Source organism: Stigmatopora argus, chromosome 2, assembly GCF_051989625.1.
Source record: "Stigmatopora argus isolate UIUO_Sarg chromosome 2, RoL_Sarg_1.0, whole genome shotgun sequence".
NCBI classification, from domain to species: domain Eukaryota; kingdom Metazoa; phylum Chordata; class Actinopteri; order Syngnathiformes; family Syngnathidae; genus Stigmatopora; species Stigmatopora argus.
Genome location: NC_135388.1, coordinates 22,952,501 through 22,962,394, shown reverse-complemented (window position 1 = coordinate 22,962,394; position 9,894 = coordinate 22,952,501).

Sequence of the window (9,894 nt, the reverse complement as noted above, 5' to 3'; positions counted from 1 at the left end):
TATTGTTCTATTTTTACAACGCTAAAAGCCTGAAACATCAAATAGTCTCACTTTTTTTTTCTAAAAGCAAATTCTCTTACAGAGATTTATGACACTTGCTGAACAATAACTTTGAGAGAGTGAGAGAAGGAAAGAAAGTTGCTAATTGTTTGGAATCATATAGTCAATGTGAGAGAGAAAGAAAAAAATAGATAAAATGTTGGTATTTGTTTAAAGAGTAAGCATGATAGTGGGAACGGATATTGAAAGTGCGTTTGTTTTTATGAGTGGAACTCGTTGCTGTCAGCGCTGAGCAAATTAGGTTACATAAAATGTTTTGCAAAATAAAAAGTACAAATCAGCGTCTTCATCAAATTGCTAAAAGACACCTGTTTGCTTGGTGCCTCAATTGGGCCTCTGATTAGAAAAAAAAGGTTTTCAAATTATGGTGTGTGGGCCCTCAGTGGCCCCTACTTACAATATGGGGCCCTCAACTTAGGTATAAGCGAGCGGGTCGAGAGAGTGCGTGATATATCAGATAAATGGAAGCAGCCCGTGGTTCTGCTTCATTGTGTTTGCTGTTTTGCGACTGCCAATAGAACCATTTGCTGACTCCTCTTCTTCCTCACCCTGAGTCGAGGGTATTACATTATATATTATGGGTTTACTTTACAAAATTCCTAAAATAGAACAGAACATATAAATTTTTCCCCAAAAGAAGGACGTATTGTACTCAAGAACGTGTTTACAGGTATTCAACGGGAATTCAAATTGAACTATGAACTAAACTTCAACAACATAAGAAGTCGCCACAGCGATCCCGGGAGAGCATGCAAAAACCCTACACAGTGAGGACCTACCTGGGATTGAAGTCTCGACCCCAGGACTTTGAGGCCAACGCGGTTGCCCTCTCTCTTCAGGTTTTATGGCAGAGAGTCAGGTAATGACAGGTGTTTGCATCAACTTGATAAAAAGAACACAGCGACGTAACCGCCAGTTGGCCGCTTCGCGCGGTAGTCTTCAACTCAATCTCCTTCGAATTCTGCTTTGGAATTTAATTACCGTATTTTCCGCACATAAAAGCCTTCATTTTTTTCAAATGCTGACCATTCGCCTTGTAAAGCTTACAGCCTTATATATGGATCAATATTGAGCAGCCCCCGACTCCATTTCCCCCGTAGAAGAAGTAGCGTGCAGTGCATGCTGGAATATATTGTTCTTTTGTCAATCCACCCAGAATGACAGCATTGAGGGTGGATTCACAAAAGAACTCCAGCTGGTAGATGTTGGCGTCAACAGAGCATTCAAAGCTAGACTGCAAACTATTTATTATATATGGATCAATATCGAGCGACAACAGGTCTCGCAACTACGGCAAGCAGCCGCCGACTCCAGTTCCAAGATAGAAGTAGTAGTGCGCTCTGCATGCTGGGATATATAAAACAGGGTTTCATTTCGGTTGAGCTCGATTTAGCACACTAATTCTATGCTCGCCATCATTCCGGGTGGAATGAAGAAAGAACTCTGGCTGCTAGATGTTGGGGTCAACAGAGCATTCAAAGCTAGACTACGAACTACGTCGGAGCAGTGGATGACAGGCAGGAATTGCTGACTCGATAAATGATGACTTTGATGAGACGGATTGTGGACGAGTTATTATGCTATTGCTGTGTCACGAAAATACTGATACTTTACCTCAGAGAAAATAATAAAACCGTTATTTATTCATGTTACGGGTGAATGGAGTTGTCAGAAAGCTGATTTGTAATCTAATAATAAAGTTTGGTTGAACTATCTGACTGCTGTAAGCGTTAGCGTGAATCAATAGGGGATTTTCACCCCGTTCCCTGCTGCTCCCATACATGTTGATAGAGTCTATTCATTCAATCATTTTCTGAAGTGCTCATTCAAAGCTAGACTGCAAACTGAAACGTCCAGTCACGGTTCGTTTGAGCTTTCTGTTGCACAAGACACAAGTGTGAGATTTTTTTAGTTTTTTCATCACTAGGGTCGCGGTGGGTGCTGGAGCCTATCCCAGTTGACTTCAGGCCATAGGCGAGGGACACCCTGAATCAGTGGTCAGCCGATCGCAGGGCACGAGGAGACGGACTGCCATTCACGCTCACGCTCATACCTAGGGGCAATTTATAGTGTCCAATCAGCCTACCATGCATGTTTTTGGAATGTGAGAGGAAACCAGAGTACCCGGAGAAAACTCACGGAGCCCCAGGGAGAACATGAAAACTCCACACAGGTGGGTCGACCTGGATTTGAACCCAAGACCCCAGAGCTGTGAGGCCGACGTGCTAACCACCCAACCCGCCGCGCCACGGTTATTGGATGTATTGACCCGAAATCAACACAGTGGATGCATAATTCCTCTTTACTTATCGAACACCTTTTGGTATTTTCAATCACAAACTTATTTTATTATTAATTCATTACTGTTATCAGACACTCCAAAAGATGAATTCTTGTTAATTTATTAACGTAATCATTCTTTTTTAGACCCACTTTAGGTTTAGGGTATTAGTTTTATTTAGGCACACCTTTTGTTTTAAAATATATCCTTTTAGGTTTTTGATTGATAATTAGTAATTAATTAGAGCAAAGATAATAACATTCTTAATTGTGTCACAAAATAAACTTGAAAATTCAAATACGTAGTTCTCAATTCAAAGAGATATGTTTCTTGGTTAGACGAGCATTTAATCTTTTGTTTTGAAAGATAAAAAAATATATACCGTATTCATTCGTGCATAACACGCACCCATGTATAATGCGCACCCATGTATAATGTGCACCCGTAATTTGTGACTAAAAGTTGGTATAATTTTTTTTTTGTTATTCTCAGCTCACACCAAGGATTGCACCAGTACTGGTAACTGGCAAATGCTGAACACATGTCGCCATGACAAAACTATTATTCACAACATATGGTATGGAAACCTGGTAAAACAAACTATACTACCAATATGAACACAATTCTAAAATGGAATTTGCAATTTGAAATCCTTAAAGTCTAATTCATCACCATAACATTTAAACATTTTCAAAATCTGATTGATCATCATCAGATTCACCAAACAATTGATTCCATTCTTCTTGAGCAAGGATAGACTTGTTTCTCTGGAGCAACTTTTTAAAAATTATTTTTACAACCCTATATTATCCTATAATCTTGCCAAGGCTGTTTGGAGAGTGCTGGCTTTTGTAAAAGAAGGTAGATTATCGCCATCTGCCAGACAAAGACAGGTTTTGCATTATACATAACGGCTGTGGCTTTTTCACCGGCAGAAGGCAGTGTTTCACTGGGATTCGTGTATAACACACACCCGAACTTTGCTTCAGTTTTTTTCTACAAAATGTTGCGCATTATACTCGAATAAAAACAAGGGCCGCTCACACTTTTTTTGCTCCAAGATCTAGTTTTTCCAGCTGCAATCCACTGATTGCACTTCTAACATACAGTGGTAAATTTTGAGCAAATATTTGTTTTGAGATACGAGACAAATGTTGAGATACGAGCAGACAGCGGATGCGAGAGGCTGCTCATAAAAACATAATGGGCACTGTCTCTCTCCCTGCAACTCCCTCGTGTAATGTCTCTGTGGTCGCAACTCCCTCGTGTAATGTCTCTGCAAGCACTGGGCGGAGCGTTGCACTTTTTCAGTGTTTTTTTCCCCGTTAGTCAGTGCGAATGGCGTATATACTACTTCTCGTTGGCAAGTGGTTGTGCGTTATTGTAAGATTTATTATGGAATGTTTCTATATGTGTTGTAAGCATTTTTAATAAGTAATAAGGCTATAAATTAATTCATGGGACCACAGACACTTTTCCTCCCCATCGTCTCCTCAAGGCCCCACAGCTCGAGGACACATTGTTTTCGGACGCTTTTCGGCAAAACACAACGGGACTGTTTTGACGGGACTCCAGCAGCAGATGGCGATAATCGCATTATTGTTTGAAAATACGGATGCTTTGTTTACATTATAATACTGCTTGGTTTACTTTAGAATGCTTTGTTTACCTTATAATGAAAATATTATGCAATTCCTCACACCGTTGTTTGGGTGCCTTGTTCAACTTTTATGCTTACTTCGGCAATTCTCACACAGTTGTTTTTCTAACCATCTAGGGTGTTATTGAACTGATTACATAAACATGTTTTTCGAGTGTCGCGATTAAATACAATGATTCAGTTACTACAATTTAGAATGCCTTGTGGACTAAAACGACGTCACAAGGTACCTCCTTGCAAGTGTAAGCAGTTATGTTGAAAGATGTTTTCCTATTTTAATAAATATTACTAATAATGATTTAAAAGGTTTTAATCATTATTCCAACAGTTATCCTATTGTGAGGACATTTGTGTACATCATTTTGGGAATATTTTGAAGGGAATATAAAGTCAGCAAATAGAGCCAACCCAGCCGGGAGAAGAAAGGTATCAAAATTTAAGTAATGGTTAGATTTAACTTATTTTTGAGTGTGTCTGCATCGTAATCCAAGTTCATTTAAATTTGTTTATGTCATGTTACGAGCGCGTTGCCATGCAATCAGGGTGGAGGCGGGGCAAATGAAGCCAAACCGGGAGAAGAAAGGTATCAAATTTAAAACAAAATTAGAAGTAAATTTAGTGTAAGGTTAGATTAAACTTATTTTTTGTGTCTGCATCGTGATCCAAGTTTTCTTTAAATTTGTTTGTTATGTTACGAGCGCGTTGCCGTGCAAAAATCCCCCCACTACCCCCTAGTCTCTCTCTGTCCGTCTCTCTCTCTCCCCCCCTGCGAAATCCGTATAATTTTAGTACTATTAAACACATTTTAGTAATATTAAACCACTAGTTATCTGTTACTTTGTTAATAGATGGCGAATTAGAACAAATAAAAATGTTTTTCCAATCCAATATCCTGTTTTTGGGTGTTTTCTCAGAGGCTTGGAATTAACTTGTTTTTAGTTCATTTCTACGGGAAACGTTCGTTTGAGTTACGAGAATATCGACATACGAGCTCAGTCCCGGAACGCATTAAGCTCGTATCTCGAGGTACCACTGTACCACATTTGTGAAAGGTGTCGCATGACTTACTGCAGGTGTGTTCAAACTTTTTTGCTCCAAGATCTACTTTTCAAGGAGTTAACCTTCCAGGACATATCTTTTTTTACTGCTTTCACTGCTCCGCCAGCAGGAGATGTTCCAGGATTAAAGAAGCATCAATGAATGGTGGTTCCTGGCTGATGACCCCTGCAGCTGACCTGTGGGCACCGGAGGAGGTGCGACAGGCAGCAATGCCAAGCAGGAAAGAACGCCTACCTGTACATCAACTTTTACAGGGCACTGACATGTAATTCATGTGTAATTGTATACCTCGCATTAGACTCTATCAACGGCTGGCACGAAGTCAGCTGGGATAGGCTCCAGCATTCCCCGTGACTCTACTGAGGATAAAGCGGTTCAGAAAATGAAAATGAATGAATGAATGAATGGCGAATAACCTGGGAGCTATTGAAAAGATTAGGTGCTATTAACAGTAATTAATTAAAAAATGGAGTTTGTCATTGAAAAACTAAAAGGTGTTCTTCAGGAAGGGAAAAAACATCCATTACCTTTTGTTATTTGGGGTCAATAGGTCAAATGGCCAGGAGGCTACTGAACAAATTAGGTGCTAACAACAGTAATAAAGAAATAATAAATGGAGTTTGTTGTTGAAAACCAAAAGGTGTTCAACAAGCACAGAAGAATCATACACCACTTTTGTTGATTTGGGGTCAACAGGTCAAATGGCCTATTGAACAAGTGCGATACTATCAGTGTTGTATATGAGGATTAAAGTATGTATTTTTTGGGCAACTTTCTTAAATTTTTAAATTTTGACAATGAACTATATGGTCTTGTTTCTTTGAATGTTGAGAGTATATTTTGAGGGTTTAAAAAGCGCTACGAGCACACGGAAGTCAATTGCCACGCCACTCGCTCGTGTGGGATGTTTTGAATGGATTTACCATGATGCTTGAAATATGCGGGAGGTTATTTTCAGAGTTTGCTCATTTGACCACAAGAATATGAATGTTCGCTGGTTTGGCCGCAGTTTTGAAATCTACTGTGTGAAGCGCTCAACTGGGATTCAGCGGTGACGTTGTTGAATTCTTTTTCCCAGTTCAAGTGCGCGCCCGTCATTTCATCCCGCTGTTACGTAAAACTCGAAGGAAGAAGCAATCAAAATTGGCAATCAAAATTTAAGCGGGGCTGATTTGACTTCGGAAAAAGAAACAACGGCTCACTTGACCACAGTGAAAAAATACGGTAGATTTTGGCGGCCCGGCTTCATCTTTTGTCAATGTTTGTCTGTGTAAGCACAAAACCACATTTTGCCTTTTGAAATTTAAATAATATTGGGAGAAGTCATTAAATTGTCAGAGTAAAGTTGTTACATTTCTTATTTTTCCATCACTCGAACCGGAAGTGTTTGGGTCGTTCGAGTCCGTGGACATCAACTTTTGATAACAAAAGGTTGGAGTGAAAAATAAAATTTTGAAATAGTTTTTGGTGGTGTTTATTGGATTCCTGCTGATAAATCTGTAATAAGAATGACTTTATATTTTTAATATATAGGTGAGTTTTAAATTATATTTTCAGCCTGTGGTGTGCCTTGAGATTTTTGCAATGAAAAATGTGCCGCATCTCAAAAAAGGTTGGAAAACGCGGATTTAAACTACCAAAATATTAGGATATAAAAAAAAAACAGACCTTATCAGGACCGATACAATTGGAGACCTATTTTACGGGGGACCCCTCACTTACGGGAACAGTTGGCACGCTCTGTGTGGATAAGTGACGAGGTGGGGACACCCTGAATCGGTGGCCAGCCGATCATAGGGCACAAGGAGACAGACAATCATGCACTCTCACACCCATACCTATGTGCAATTTAGAGTGTCCAATCAGACTACCATGCATGTTTTTGGAATGTGGTAGGAAAGCGGAGTGCCAGCAGGAAACCCACGCAGGCCCGAGGAGAACATGCAAACTCCACACAGATGGACAGGAACTGGATTTGAACTCAGGACCCCAGAGATATGAGGCTGATGCGCTAACCACTCGCGCCATCGGGCCACCCGTGCTGACAATAATGCATATTGGTAATTTTAAAAGGAAGCAACTGTACCGTTCTGCTGCAAACTCGGATAAAAAGTCAAAACATGTTGTCTTCTTCACCACTCGCTGAGTCTATGGACTCAATAACAAACAAATACATAATGCTAAATGAATAATTAATAAATAGTAATAGATAAATAAGTGGTCAATATATTGTATAAGTATAGTAATCAACAGGGATAAGTGGTACAAAGTGACTAAAGTGGCTAGCAATAATGTTGATTAGGTCCTAGGTGCAGAGCTCTAGTTGAAGGAAACTCCGACAGAATCCTACCACTGACATGACTAGCCATTCTTAAAGCCTCATTACATGCACTCATTTAATTTTTCATTCAAATTTGCCAGGGTTGTTAATGACAACCTTTTGCCCAATCCAATATTTTTTTCATTTTGATTTCACTTTATAGGACGATTAACGCCTGGACAAAAATATATATTCACACACATGCATAGGTTTGGGTGTAGGCAGAAAGGGGAAAGTTTTGCCTTTACGACATACAGTATGCCACAAATTTGTATTATTTTCAGTGGCCTCAAACATCTTAAAAATGTTATTTGTTTTTGTTAAAGCTCTTTATAATGCATTTGTCTGGAGTAGAATCCTTTGTTGTGTACCCTCATTCACATAGCAGCATTTTAACAGAAGTTTTACATCATCACTGTCTTCAGCGGCAGTAAGTGCTCCATTGAGTCCAATCACCCAGCCAACAATTAAATTAAGGACATCTGTCCAACCTCCACTGTCTCGTTTTAGCTCAATAATTTTTCTGCTCCTCATTATGAAAACGTAATTGGAACCAACAAGAACATTTGAGAAACAAAATGACTAAGAATCAGTGGCGGTCGGTGCATTTTCTCGTAGCGCCTTCAACGTATCAATCCAACCCTCAAAAACTATTTTATCGCTATAAAACCTCTACTGCAGCTAGAGCTGCGACACATAAGAAAATAATCAATAAATCAATGCAGAAAAATGGGGTAAAATCCACTTCCTAGCAGCAGTTCATGATTAAATACAAATACTGGAGCTTTGCAGACATTAAAACCAGGCCGGGGGGTGGGGGCGATTTTCCCGGGAAAAGACAGCGATGAACGTCAATGGCGTACGGGCAAACATTGCCCGAAAATGGGGTAAAATCCAGCCGAAAACAGCATTTATTGATTAAATACAAATACTGGAGCTTTTTAGACATCAGAACCGGGCCCAGAGTATCATTTCCCTGATAAAAAGACAGCGATGAACGTCGATACGTCCATACGTGAAATGACAAAAAATGCACTAAAATTAGGTAAAATCCACTTCCTAGCAGCATTTATTGATTGAATACAAATACTGGAGCTTTTGAGACATTACAACCAGGCCAGGGGGGTGATTTCCTCGGGAAAAGACAGCGATGGACGTCAATGGCGAAACGGCAAAAATTAAACTGGGGTAAAATCCACATCCTAGCAGCATTTAGTGATTAAATACAAACACTGGAGCTTAAATAAAAACACTGGAGCTTTTCAGATATCAGAACCGGGCCCACAATTGAAATATTATTTAGGAATATAGCCATATTATACTCACCAAAAATTATTTTCAACTGCACACAATATCCATCCTCCTTTCTTTATTCCTTCTTTTCTATCGCCATTGAACCTAATGATGAAAGTCGAGCCTGTCCTGTCATATTTCCGGCATAGTCCGTCTTGAAAATGGCTTTAAATAAACACAATATATTTGCTTGTGCAGCTAAGTTAGCGGCATGAAAGTGGCGCACACACTATTTTCCCGGCTGTAACGCTTGCTAGCTTCGGAGTTGACCGCCCTTTCTTAATGATGTCCATTTTTTTCTGGAAAAGTCAGTCTGGAAAATAGCTTTGGGAACAAATCTGCAACCAAATCTGTCAGCCATTATGGGTGGAGTTTGCGATCTCTGGCTGCCTCCACATCCGGGCTTTGGCCCGCCTACAAGCCAATCATAGTTGGTGAAAGCAATGACGTATCCCAGCCAGCAAAATGCTAACGCCTATGAAAAATCATTGTGGGGTTGCCAACTCAAAATCTGATTGGGCAAAAGCAACAGTCTTGTTTAATGCAGCAGACCCCGCAGAACTGATTGTGAAGGCTTTGAGGCAGATCTGATCTGGCAACAAATAATGGCTGAAACGTGATTGGTTAAATGCTTCAAAATGAAAACACACATCTGAAAGCAGTGCAACCAGGGGGGAAAGCAATGAAAGGAAGCTACCAGACCATTTGGAATGATAAGTATTGATGGACAAAATATAATATGATTCAGATATTTCTTAGGCCAGCAGAGAAGGCCTTGAAGGCCCTGACGGCCCGCCACTGCTGAGAATACATTATCTATCAGGTGCCTCTGAAAAGATGAGAAAAATTAAGACCTCTATACAAATTGGAAAAAAAATTTATATGATTGATGTATATTCATGTTGGCAGCAGGACGGTGAAAGAATGGTTACCACATCTTCCTAACAGTTCTAATATCAAGGGCTCAATCTGAAGTGTGTATTGAGCTTCCCATGTGGAGTTTGCAGGTCCTCCCTGGGCCTTCAAGGGTATTGCAATACACAGATGAATTGTGAATGAACGTCTGAATGAAAAAATGCGAAGCGTCACAATACCCTCAGGCCTTGAGGCTTCGGGCATACCTTGTTGTGTGTGTGCGTGTTTGTGCTTCTGTGCATGCGTGTTTATATGTGTGTGTATAGTCCACATTCTGTGGACTGATGAGTCAAAAGATGAGCTTAT